This window comes from Triticum aestivum, chromosome 7A, assembly GCF_018294505.1.
Source record: "Triticum aestivum cultivar Chinese Spring chromosome 7A, IWGSC CS RefSeq v2.1, whole genome shotgun sequence".
In the NCBI taxonomy this organism is placed as follows: domain Eukaryota; kingdom Viridiplantae; phylum Streptophyta; class Magnoliopsida; order Poales; family Poaceae; genus Triticum; species Triticum aestivum.
This window is the reverse complement of record NC_057812.1, coordinates 695,968,095-695,981,752: the sequence shown is the minus strand read 5'-3', so window position 1 is coordinate 695,981,752 and position 13,658 is coordinate 695,968,095.

Below are 13,658 nucleotides of genomic sequence, written 5' to 3'. Positions count from 1 at the left end.
TTCATGCTCTCCATTGCCAACTGAAAGTCATGTTCAGTGTAAGCATATGCAGCTGCATCCATGCATTTCTTCAAGTCTTCTCCTCTGAATCCTGCTCTCTGAAAGTTGGCATAAATGTGCCTCAAGCAGTACCTATGAGGGCAGTTGGGAAAGACTGTTGTGACTGCATTCAACAGACCCTGCAAAGGATTTTGAATTTGTTAAAATGAAATAAATTATCAAAACAAATTTTAATTCAATTTAATTGTTGTAGTAATATTATATTGATTTAATATTACATTGATTTAATTCAATTTAATTGTTGTAGCTTGTCCTATGTTGGCCCATAAGGGTCACCCTAGGCTACCTTGACCGAAGTGTCGACAAGATGCGTTACCACTCGACACATGCCAACTAGGGTAGGTGGGAGGTTGGTTGGGCTATGGTGGCCCATAAGGGTCACCCTAGGCTATCTTGACCGAAGTATCGACAAGATGCGTTACCACTCGACACATGCCAACTAGGGTAGGTGGGAGGTTGGTTGGGCTATGGTGGCCCATAAGGGTCACCCTAGGCTATCTTGACCGAAGTATCGACAAGATGCGTTACCACTCGACACATGCCAACTAGGGTAGGTGGGAGGTTGGTTGGGCTATGGTGGCCCATAAGGGTCACCCTAGGCTATCTTGACCGAAGTATCGACAAGATGCGTTACCACTCGACACATGCCAACTAGGGTAGGTGGGAGGTTGGTTGGGCTATGGTGGCCCATAAGGGTCACCCTAGGCTACCTTGACCGAAGTGTCGACAAGATGCGTTACCACTCGACACATGCCAACTAGGGTAGGTGGGAGGTTGGTTGGGCTATGGTGTCCCATAAGGGTCACCCTAGGCTATCTTGACCGAAGTATCGACAAGATGCGTTACCACTCGACACATGCCAACTAGGGTAGGTGGGAGGTTGGTTGGGCTATGGTGGCCCATAAGGGTCACCCTAGGCTACCTTGACCACTATACACATGCCAACTAGGGTAAGTGTTCAACAAATTAATGAACTAAATACACTAAATGCAGAACTAATTAGACTAAATACACTAAATGCATAACTAATTAAACAAATTAATGAACTAATTAGAGTACTAATTTAGGGACAAGTGACGATGTAGATAAACTCACCTTCTATCTATCAGACATGAATGTGTACTTCCCAAATTTTCCCTCTCCAATCCCTCCTAGGGCATATTTGAGTTGAGTCAAAAACCATGACCAATTTGGTGTGTCTTCAACTCCAACCACTCCAAATGCTATGGGGTACATATTGTTGTTTGCATCCCTTCCAGTAGCAGCTAGTATTTGTGCCCCACTAGTTAACTTAATGAAACAACCATCTAGGCCTATGAATGGCCTGCATCCATTCAAAAATCCCTCAACACATGCATTCAAACAGAAAAAAGACCATGAAACCTTGGTCCTGCAGTTGGGTTTTCTCTTGTTTTTCCACTCACAGTACTGACAATGCATCTTGATCCAGGATTTGTAGCCTTCACAGTCTCCAAAAAATCTCTCAGCCTCTTGTATTGCCTCTTGTGATCTCCAAGCACAATCTCCTTTGCTTTCCTCTTTGCTCTCCATGCCATCATCTTGGGCACCTCAACACCAAACTGCCTCTTTACCTTGTCAACTATAGCAGGTACAGTAGTGTTGGGGTCTGATCTGATAGTTTCAAGCATTTTGTTGCCAAGCCACTTGGAGCTGATCCTTGTCTTCTCAGATTGGGTGGGACAGGTGTGCTCCAATACCATCTTCTTAATGCAGAAAGTGGGCTCATTACTGATCTTTGCTGCAACCATGTGGAACTGACAGCCCTCTCCATCACAACACACTATTACCCTATCACTGCAGTTTCTGTGATATTTGTATCTTCTAAGTTGTTTCACATGCAAATTCACAAGAGCCTCTCTAAATTGGTACACATCTCTGAAACAAAGCCTAAGCTGGAATTGCTGCTCTGGATGCAGCCTGCCCTCATCATACCAGACCCTAGGTGGTCTTTTCTTAGCTCTGCTCTTTCTACCAGAGGGGATTATAAAAGACATAGGTTCATTGCCATCATCATCAGCTTCAAAGCCTGTATCATCCTCTTCTGAAGATGGATACCAGTCCTCATTCATGCTTCTGTTAGCACTAGAGTGGGACCTACTAGTAGGCCCAGGCCTCTTTATCTTCTTCTCAACAGGCTCGGGAACTGCTATCTCTTGACAGTCATCATCCTCTTCCTCCAAGTCTATGTCATATAAATCTTCAGGGTCTGTGTCTCCTTCACAGTGTGTACTGCTCATGTATTGAGCTCTCTTCCTCTTAATGTCAGCAATTGTGTCTTTCAGATCACTGTCCACTTTCCTCCTCTGTTCTTCTTCTCTAGCTACATTATCTTCTTCTTCATAGTCCATGGAATCTGAATCTGCATCTGAGAGGTCTTCATGAGCTACAAAGTCTTCATCAAATACTGAGTCATCATCTTCATCAGATGTGTCCTCATTTCCTGCATGCTCTTCCTCATCTGTATCAAACTGGAAATCTGCATAATTAACACTAACTTGAGTGTTAACCTGCTGCAATGCATTATTTTCCTCATCTGCATCTACCATCTCTGGCTCAATTGGGTGATCTTGTGTCCCAAGCAGTAACTGGCATGGTGGAGGAACTGATTTTATTGGCATATAGTTCACACTTTCTTGTGTACCAAGAAAATATGATGAGCCAACATGATCAGTGTTTGTTTTGTGCACAACACCTGACTCATTAACAGCAAATACAACTGGTGGGTCCACTGTTAAATCTTCAATTGTTTCATCTGGGTCCACTTCTTCATCTTCTGCACTTTTGTTAACTGGTGCTTGCTTTATATCTAATTTCCCCTCTTTAACATACAAACACAGTGTCTGACTGCTTTTAAACTGCTTTATCATCTCATCCACTTCAGTGTTGTTTCTGACGAAAGTAATCCCTTGCAGCCCTGTGCAATCCTTCCTCAAGTAGCAAATACTGTCATCACTTCCATATCCATTTCTGACCATCACATTAAGCAAACTGCCATAAGTGATGTCTCTCTCATACATCTTCACAAGGGCATATTTTTTGGCAGCATCTTTAGAAGGAAACTGAAAATATAATGACCATGGCTCCTCAGGCCTACAAAACAAAACATATTAAACATATTAATGACCATGACATTTTCAGTAACATTTTCAAGCCTACAGAACACAAATCAAATTCATGACCATGACATTTTGAGTGCCACAATAAAAACTATGACATATTCACATATAAAACAAAGTAACAGCAATAAGGTCTATGCCACAAGAGCCAACAAATGCAGAATAAACTATGATACATTTAGTAATTCAGAAAAAAACAAAGAAAAAACATCATCTAGGCATAGGAGCTTCCTCCCCCAACGAAGCAGTATTGCTAGAAGTAACCCTAGGCATCCTAACTAACTGAGTACTCTAACTAAGCAGTATTGCTAGAACCCTAACCCTAGATTTTTGCACTGAGATTTACCTGGGTGGAGATGGATGCCCGAGGGGTACTTCCTCCCCCAACGAATCAGCCGCCGCCGACGCCTTCTCCATGTCCGCAACATCCTTCTCTGCCTCCTCTGCATGCTGCAACGGTGGCGGCAGGACAGCTTTTCCCCAATCCGCCGTCGAGTGCGAATCGCCATCAGGGTTGGGGCCCAACTTGCCAATGGAGTCGCATTGCGGGCGGTGGCCACCGGAAGAATGACCACCGCCGCCGGAGCCGTCGAGACCTTCTCCGCCATAGCCGCCACCGGAGCTGGTCGCCATGAGCAGAGCGGGAGGAACGCGCGGGAGGGAAACTGAATCGGGGATTGGAGGACGAAATGGCAGGGGCGTGACCTAATACACGGGCGCGGAAACGGCCGTCCCCCTCCGTCTAACGGCGTCCGTCATCCCGCGCCATGTCGACCCGATAGGTGGGCCCGACCTGTCGGTTTCGCTGTTTTCGCGGCTAAAACGGCCAGTCAGTGCTCCGCGGTACCGATTAGTCCCAGAGTTGGTGGTTTTTTGTGACATGGCTTAAATGTGATACCGACCGGTTACCCTAGCCCCAAGTGTGGTGGTTTTGGGTAAATAACTCTATTATTGATGACGTTACCAGCGTTAAAAGTACGAAACTGGTTTTCGTAATGAAATAATGTACATGGTGCAAATAATTGACTCAAAAAGAAAGCCCAATGAGACTTTGTGTTGAATCAGCATTTGTTGAATCTCAGTCCATGCTATATTTGTTAGATCTTGAGTGAACATTCATGAAGAATTTTTCTTTTTAGTTTTTTCTTCATACATCTTATGTCACTTGACTAAGACCTAGACATAGTCATTTTGAATATTCTTCAGAGAAGTTAGTTTATCCTTCTTGCTGGGCATCCCCTGTGTGTACGGCCGAAAAAGTGAAATTGTAAATGTATTTTTACCATAAGTGCTTCCAACATTAGAAGACAGATATAGCAATAACAAACACCAAAATATATAACAATCTAGCCACTCAAATGCGTGGGTCACACTCACAGCCACTAACAAATGTATGAAGCAGCACATGCATGGAGTTATTTAGACTTGTAGGCATCAGTAACCATGTGAGGCATCCAGATCTTGATCTCAAGCCCTGGTTGGCTCGTCATCGTCAAAACTGAAAGATTGGATGGGACGCACATCAGACCCTGCTCTGTATGATAGTTAACTTGCCTGCCAATTAAACCTGACAAGACGGCTGCAACAGTCGGGCTGTCAGGCGTTGTGCAGTGAACTCATAGCATGCCCTATCATCCAGGGATACCCACATATACACTTCGGGTTCGTTAATCTGATGCAAATCTGACAGGCACGTAGACTGACTTCCATTGATATTCACTCCACCTCGAAATATCATGCAGGACGCTCTATAACAAATCTGAAGGCTGCGAATATGACACACCTGTTAGTGTTGCTCCTAGTCATCGTCAGAACTGAGACGGGACCCACGTTAACCCTCATCTGTCTGCTAAATATACCTGACAAGACGGCCGCAACGGCCGGGCTGGACCAAAGGACCGCGGGACACGGTCCGGTGCAGCCAGCTACAGTATTGATATACCATCATAAGATGGATTACCTACATGCGGTTCAGTTTGGCCATCACACGATAGGCACGCAGACTGACTTGTAGTAGTACCCTACCTCCACAAACATCTCGGAGACGGACAGCGAATGATCATCAGCCTACTCTATGTAATTACTAATTAGTGCCCCTCCTCACCTGCAACTCCCCCATCTCAATTTTGGTACGATAACGTTGCTACCAAAGAAAAAAGAAGCAGTTCGAATCGAGCAGTTTAGGCCAATTTGGTTTTTGAATGTGAGTTTCAAAATACTCGCAAAAGTCGGAACCAATAGACTGACACGGATCGCACATTCGGTGGTGCAACCGAGTCAAACCGCTTTCATGCCTGGGAGACATGTCCTAAAAAGGATTGTTGTCTTAAATGAAACGTTGCATGAAATCCATTAGAAGAAACTTGATGGAGTGATCTTCAAAGTGGATTTCGAGAAGGCATATGATAAAGTCAAGTGACCGTTCCTTCAGCAGGCCATGCTCATGAAGGGGTTTAACAAAACATGGAGGAATTAGGTGGATTCCTTGGTCCAAAAAGGTAGTGTCAGGTAAAGGTAAATGATGACATCGGTCATTATTTTCAGACTCATACGGGTTTAAATCAAGGAGATTCGATGTCTCCTATCTTATTCAGCATAGTGGCTGACATGTTGGTCGTGCTTATTGGTCGTGCAAAGGAGAACGGCCAAGTGGGTGGACTCGTCCCTCATCTGGTCGATGGGGGAGTCTCCATCCTACAATATGCCGACGACACTGTCATTTTCATGGAGCATGATCTTGCAAAGGCTAGGAATATGAAGCTACTGCTGTGTATTTTTTGAACAACTGTTGGGACTAAAGATTAGCTTTCATAAGATCGAATTGTTTTGCTTTGGTAGGGCTAAAAAGGACCAGATGTATATCGGCATTTGTTCGGATGTGAATTGGGATCCTTACCGTTCAATTATCTAGGTACTCCGATTCAACATCGTAAATTGACTAATAAAGAATGGAAATGCATCGAAGATCGATTTGAAAAAAAATAAGCTGCTGGAAGCGTAAGCACTACAAAAAAAAGACACATCCGTGACATTTTGGGCCGAATGAAATTTTTTTCTGTCATAGATATGACACTTCTATGACGATAATTGTGACAAAACCCGGTATCATCATAGATGTGGTGGGCTCCTACTTCTATGACAAAAAGTCATGACAGAAAATGGGTTTTTCGTCTTGGGCAGGCCGGAGACGTAGCTATATGACATTCTTTGGGCCGTCCATGACAGAAAAAACCGTGGTAGAAGCGAGGGGGGGGAGGGGATTTCGGGGAGTTCCCGGTTACGGTGGGAGGTCGGGGGCCGAGCGATGCGCGTTTCTCTCGTACACGTACGCGCGTGTGTGCAAGGCGTTGGCTCTAACTGAACCCGAACGAGGCGTTGGGCTCTAACTGAACCCGAGCGATTGCACTGAAGGCTATGCGTTATTGAACCCGAGCGATCGATCGATGGCTGTTAACTGAACCCAATCGAGTGATTCCTTCGCTACTGCTGCTAACTGAAGCCGATCGATTGGACGAACAGTGAGCGTTGCCGTGGGGGTTGGATGAACAGTGAACGGTGGCGTTGCCTCTTGATGAACAGGACCCCGTGGTGTGGTGGAGGGCTGGATGAACAGTAGACGGTGGAGGGGTGCCCGTGGAGGGGTGGTTGAACAGAACCCCGTGGTGTGCAGGGCTGGATGAACAATAGACGGTGGAGGGGTGGTTGAACAGTAGTCGGTGGAGTAGCGCGTGGTGGAGGCTGGATGAACAGGAGCCCGTGGAGGCTGGAGGAGGTCGACGGTAGCCCGTGGAGGCTGGAGGAGGTCGACGGTGGAGATGAACAATATCCCGTGGAGTCCCGTTTTGCGGTACGCCACACCCCTCCTGATGAACAGGACCCCCGTTTCGACCGTAGGAGGTCTGTTTCGTCCGTTTTGCGGTACGCCACACCCCTCCCGATCAACAGGACCCCCGTTTCGATCATAGGAGGTCCGTTTCCTCCGTTTTGCGGTACGCCACACCCGTCCCGATCAACAGGACCCCCGTTTCGACTGTAGGAGGTCCGTTTCCTCCGTTCTGCGGTACGCCAGGCCTCGTTTCCATCACCTGTTCCGTCCAAGCCCCCCCGATGAACACGACCACGCATTCCGTTCCGACCCAGCCGGTTGGCTCCCACGCATTCCGTTGCCTCCCGATGAACACGACGCATTCCGTTGCCTCCCCATGAACACGACGCATTTCGTTGCCTCCCCATGAACACGACGACGACATTGTTTCTCCGTTCCGACCCAGCCATGTACACGAGCCCTCGCCTTACTTATCCGCGAGTAGGCGTTCGAGACCCCGCCCCGTATGTACACATACGTGGCGTATTTTCTTTCTTGCACCCTGGCCGCTGTATGTACGTGTACATGCTATTTGCGCGCCTCTATATTCACCAGTATATATGTACGTACACGTTCGCGACCAAAATGACAACGCTACGTACGCTTCGACCATGTGGGTCCCGACTGTCAGGCACTTCCTTGCGTGCGAAGATGTAGCTGGTGGGTCCCAGCAATCAGGGGGGCGAATCATTTTTTTTGCCCGGACGCACTTCCTTGCGTGCGAAGATGTAGCTGGTGGGTCCCAGCAGTCAGGGGGGCGAATCGTTTTTTTTTGCCCGGACGCACTTCCTTGCGTGCGAAGATGTAGCTGGTGGATCCCAAAAGTTAGGGGAAACATTTTTTCACGAAATATAGTGGCCTGTCCTGTGGGTCCCAGCTGTCAGGTGGAGGAATCATTATTTTCTGCATAATAAGGAGGCACTTCCTTGCTGCGGCCGTGGACCCAGCTGTTAGCCTCTCCACGTACAGTCCACGTCCGATGGAAGTCGTTCCTTGACCACGTTGACCACGCCGTGCCGAGAGCACCAGGGCGGTGGACGACGGCGAGGCCTAGGAAGGGGACGACGCGGCAGTGGAAGCCCGCGCGGAGAGGAGTACGAGGGTTCACTGGTTCGGCTACAGTGTGAGGCTGCTGTCGTCGTAGGGCCTGGCCAGCGGTGGGAATAGTAGGGGCGGTGAGGCCTCCGCGGCAGCACATTCGGCCACGGGAGGCAGGAGGATGTGGCACGACCGGCGCTGCTTTGGGCGGCTGGAGCAAGAAAATCAGAGGTTGAAGAAGCACTGCGGCCGTTGGATGGACATCGTACGGTCACTAGAGCTAGAATCATTTATATTGACTAAGTTGACAAAGCCCTCCGTCCCCCTCAACTTAGTAGGCCCACAAGTCAGCCTCCCACCAAGGTGAGTCCCAGCTAGCAGGGGGTATTCATTTTTTTGTGCGTAATAAGGAGGCACTTCCGGTGGGTCCGAGCTGACAGCAGGGGGTGTTAGGGAACGTAGTAATTTCAAAAAAATTCCTACGCACACGCAAGATCATGGTGATGCATAGCAACGAGAGGGGAGAGTATTGTCTACGTACCCTCGTAGACCGGCAATGGAAGCGTTGACACAACGTAGAGGAAGTAGTCATACGTCTTCCCGATCCGACCGATCGAAGTACCGAACGTACGGCACCTCCGAGTTCTGCACACGTTCAACTCGGTGACGTCCCTCGAGCTCCGATCCAGCCGAGTGTTGAGGGAGAGTTTCGTCAGCACGACAGCGTGATGACGGTGATGATGTTCTACCGACGCAGGGCTTCGCCTAAGTAGTGCTACGATATGACCGAGGTGGAATATGGTGGAAGGGGGCACCGCACACGGCTAAGGAACGATCACGAAGATCAACTTGTGTGTCATGGGGTGCCCCCTTGCCCCCGTATATAAAGGAGGGAGGGGAGAGGTGCGGCCGGTGTTGGGGAACGTAGTAATTTCAAAAAAATTCCTACGCACACGCAAGATCATGGTGATGCATAGCAACGAGAGGGGAGAGTATTGTCCACGTACCCTCGTAGACCGAAAGCGGAAGCGTTAGCACAACGCGGTTGATGTAGTCGTACGTCTTCACGGCCCGACCGATCAAGCACCGAAACTACGGCACCTCCGAGTTCTAGCACACGTTCAACTCGATGACGATCCCCGGACTCCGATCCAGCAGAATGTCGGGGAAGAGTTCCATCAGCACGATGGCATGGTGACGATCTTGATGTTCTACTGTCGCAGGGCTTCGCCTAAGCACCACTACAATATTATCGAGGACTATGGTGGAGGGGGCACCGCACACGGCTAAGAGATCAATGATCAACTGTTGTGTCTGGGGTGCCCCCCTGCCCCTGTATATAAAGGAGCAAGGGGGAGGAGGTGCGGCCAGGCAAGGGGCGCGCCAGGAGGAGTCCTACTCCTCCTGGGAGTAGGACTCCCCCCTTTCCATGTTGGACTAGGACTTGGGGGGAAAGGAGAGAGAGGGAAAAGGAAAGGGGGGGGGGGGGCGCCGACCCCCCTCCTTGTCCAATTCAGACTGGGGGGAAGGGCGTGCGACTGCCCCTTGGCCTCCTCTCCACTTCCTCCACTAGGCCCATTAAGGCCCATTAGGTTACCGGGGGGTTCCGGTAACCTCCCGATACTCCAGTAAAATGCCGATTTCACCCGGAACACTTCCGATGTCCAAACATAGGCTTCCAATATATCAATCTTCATCTCTCAACCATTTCGAGACTCCTCGTCATGTCCGTGATCATATTCGGGACTCCGAACAACCTTTGGTACATCAAAATATATAAACTCATAATGAAACCGTCATCGTAACGTTAAGCGTGCGGACCCTACGGGTTCGAGAACAATGTAGACATGACCGAGACATCTCTCTGGTCAATAACCAATAGCAGAACCTGGATGCTCATATTGGCTCCTACATTTTCTAGGAAGATCTTTATCGGTCAGACCGCATAACAACATACGTTGTTTCCTTTGTCATCGGTATGTTACTTGCCCGAGATTCGATCGTTGGTATCTCAATACCTAGTTCAATCTCGTTACCGGCAAGTCTCTTTACTCGTTCCGTAATACATCATCCCGCAACTAACTCATTAGTTGCAATGTTTGCAAGGCTTAAGTGATGTGCATTACCGAGAGGGCCCAGAGATACCTCTCCGACAGTCGGAGTGACAAATCCTAATCTCAAAATACGCCAACCCAACAAGTACCTTCAGAGACACCTGTAGAGAACCTTTATAATCACCCAGTTACGTTGTGACGTTTGGTAGCACACAAAGTGTTCCTCCGGTAAACGGGAGTTGCATAATCTCATAGTCACAGGAACATGTATAAGTTATGAAGAAATCAATAGCAACAAACTAAACAATCAAGTGCTAAGCTAATGGAATGGGTCAAGTTAATCACATCATTCTCCTAATGATGTGATCCCATTAATCAAATGACAACTCATGTCTATGGCTAGGAAACATAACCATCTTCGATCAACGAGCTAGTCAAGTAGAGGCATACTAGTGACACTCTGTTTGTCTATGTATTCACACATGTATTATGTTTCCGGTTAATACAATTCTAGCATGAATAATAAACATTTATCATGAAATAAGGAAATAAATAATAACTTTATTATTGCCTCTATGGCATATTTCCTTTAGGTATCTCAATACCTAGTTCAATATCGTTACCGGCAAGTCTCTTTACTCGTTCTATAATACATCATCCCGTAACTAACTCATTAGTTGCAATGCTTGCAAGGCTTAAGTGATGTGCATTACCGAGAGGGCCCAAAGATACCTCTTCGACAATCGGAGTGACAAATCCTAATCTCGATATACGCCAACCCAACAAGTACCTTCGGAGACACCTGTAGAGCACCTTTATAATCACACAGTTACGTTGTGACGTTTGGTAGCACACAAAGTGTTCCTCTGGTAAACGGGAGTTGCATAATCTCATAGTCATAGGAACATGTATAAGTCATGAAGAAAGCAATAGCAACAAACTAATTGATCAAGTGCTATGCTAACGGAATGGGTCAAGTCAATCACATCATTCTCCTAATGATGTGATCCCGTTAATCAAATGACGACTCATGTCTATGGTTAGGAAACATAACCATCTTTGATCAACGAGCTAGTCAAGTAGAGGCATACTAGTGACACTCTGTTTGTCTATGTATTCACACATGTATTATGTTTCTGGTTAATACAATTCTAGCATGAATAATAAACATTTATCATGATATAAGGAAATAAATAATAACTTTATTATTGCCTCTAGGGCATATTTCCTTCAGGGGGAACGTTTTTTTCGCGAAATACGGTGGCCCGTCGGGTGGGTCCGAGCAGTCAGGGGCAAACGTTTTTTCGTGAAATACTGGTGGGCGTCCGGTGGGTCCCTGCTGTCAGGTGGAGGAATAATTATTTTCCGCGTAATAAGGAGGCACTTCCTTGCGGCTTCCGTGGACCCAGCTGTCAGCCTCTCCACGTACAGTATTTTTCCGATGGAATTCGGTCGTTGACCACATTGACCACGCCACGCCGAGAGCACCACGGCGGTGGACGACAGCGAGTCCTAGGAAGGGGATGACGCGGAGCCGGGGAAGACGCGGTAGTGGATACCCACGCGGAGAGGAGTACGAGGGTTCACTGGTTCGGCTGCGCTGTCGTCGTCGTAGAATAACATGGGGTGTGGGTGAGTGGAGTGGAGGGATGGCCTGGCCAGCGGTGGGAGTAGTATGGGGGCGGTGAGGCCTCCGCGACAGCACAGCCGGCCACGGGAGGCAGGAGCAGGCGGCATGACCGGCGCTGCTTTGGGCGGCTGGAGCAAGAAGACCAGAGGTTGAAGAAGCACTACGGCCGTTGGATGGACATCGTACGGTCAGTCGAGCTAGAATCGTGCATATTGACTAAGTTGACAAAGCCCTTCGTCCCCGTCCACTTAGTAGGCCCACTATACTGGGTCCCAGCTAGCAGGGGAGTGTTCATTTTTTTGTGCGTAATAAGGAGGCACTTCCTTGTGTGCGAAGATATAGCTGGTGGGTCCGAGCTGTCAGCGGCGGTAACGTTTTTTTCGCGAAATATAGAAGCCCTTTCGGTGGCTCCCAGATGTCAGGTGGAGGAATCATTATTTTGCGCGTAATAAGGAGGCATTTCCTTGCGTGCGGCCATGGACCCAGCTGTCAGCCTCTCCACGTACAGTCCACTTCAGATGCATGTCGGTCGTCGACCACATTGACCACGCCACGCCGAGAGCACCAGGGCACTGGACGACGGCGAGGCCTATGAAGGGAACGACACGGAGGTAGGGAAGACTCGGAAGTTGTTTTTGCTTCCCACGTGGAGGGGAGTACGACTGTACGAGGGTTTACTGGTTCGTCTGCCGTCGCGGGAGAATAACAGCATGTGTGAGTGAGTAGAGGGATGACTAGGCCAGCAATGGGAGTACGGTGGGCCGCTGAGGACTACGTGGCAGCACAGCCGACCGCGGGGAGGAGGGAGCAGGCAGTCCCGCCGGCGCTTGTTTGAGCGGCTGGAGCAGGAAGAGCAGATATTGAAGAAGCACGACGGCCGTTGGATGGACATCCAATAGTATACATGCCATCTGTGGAAAGCCTCAAATCTGTGGAAAACAACATACAGCCTATCTGCCATTATTTCAAATAATTTACAGCCCATTTGCTAATTCTTACGGGTTTTTTTGGAGCTCATATTCTTTTTGTTAGCATCACAGCCCATATTGTGGCCACGGTTAAAAAATTATACGAAATTTTGCATATGTCGGTGCGGTCTGAACTGTTTTTAATCCCGAAATTTCGAGTCACATTCAGACTGATTTTAAAAATAAATGTATATCAATATAAAATCCAATAAATTGTCCACGCATAAAAATCAATGCAATTTAAAATCTCGAAATGAAAAAAAGATATTTGAAACTAATTGCCGGTTTGATGTGTTTTAAAAATGTACAACCCATTTCTCATTACTGATAGGCCATTTTCTCGGCCAGCCGAATGAAGCTCTCCTCGTCTTGAAAGATTTGCAGCCCAACAGGCCTGATAAAACGACTTATTTGACAAATCACAAAAAAAGCTGGGCTTTCCATTTTCAGAAAGAAAAAAACTACTGGGCTGGTCTGCGGTAAACATAAAAGAAAAGGTTGTCTAGACAGGCCAGAGTGTCCCGCACAGCCCAGTTGACACCCTGCTTCCGTCTCAAAAACAAATTAGATAAATGCCACTCAATTATGGCGATTCATAAAAATGCCACTGCAATTTCCAAACTTTGAAAAATGCCACTGTAATTTTTGCAAATTTTGAAAAACGCCACTGCAGTTTGCAAACTTTGAAAAACGCCACTCCAGACTTCGAAAAATGCCACTAGAAATGGCATCAAATGGCATTTTTCAAAGTTTGGAAATTGCAGTGGCATTTCTCGGATACACCAGATTTGGAGTGGCATTTATCAAATTAACCCAAAACAAAAATAACTGGGCGAGCTGTTGGGTCCTTGGTGTCAGCCGCTCGTTGTGCAATTCTCTCGTTTATTGACTATGTTGACAATGGCA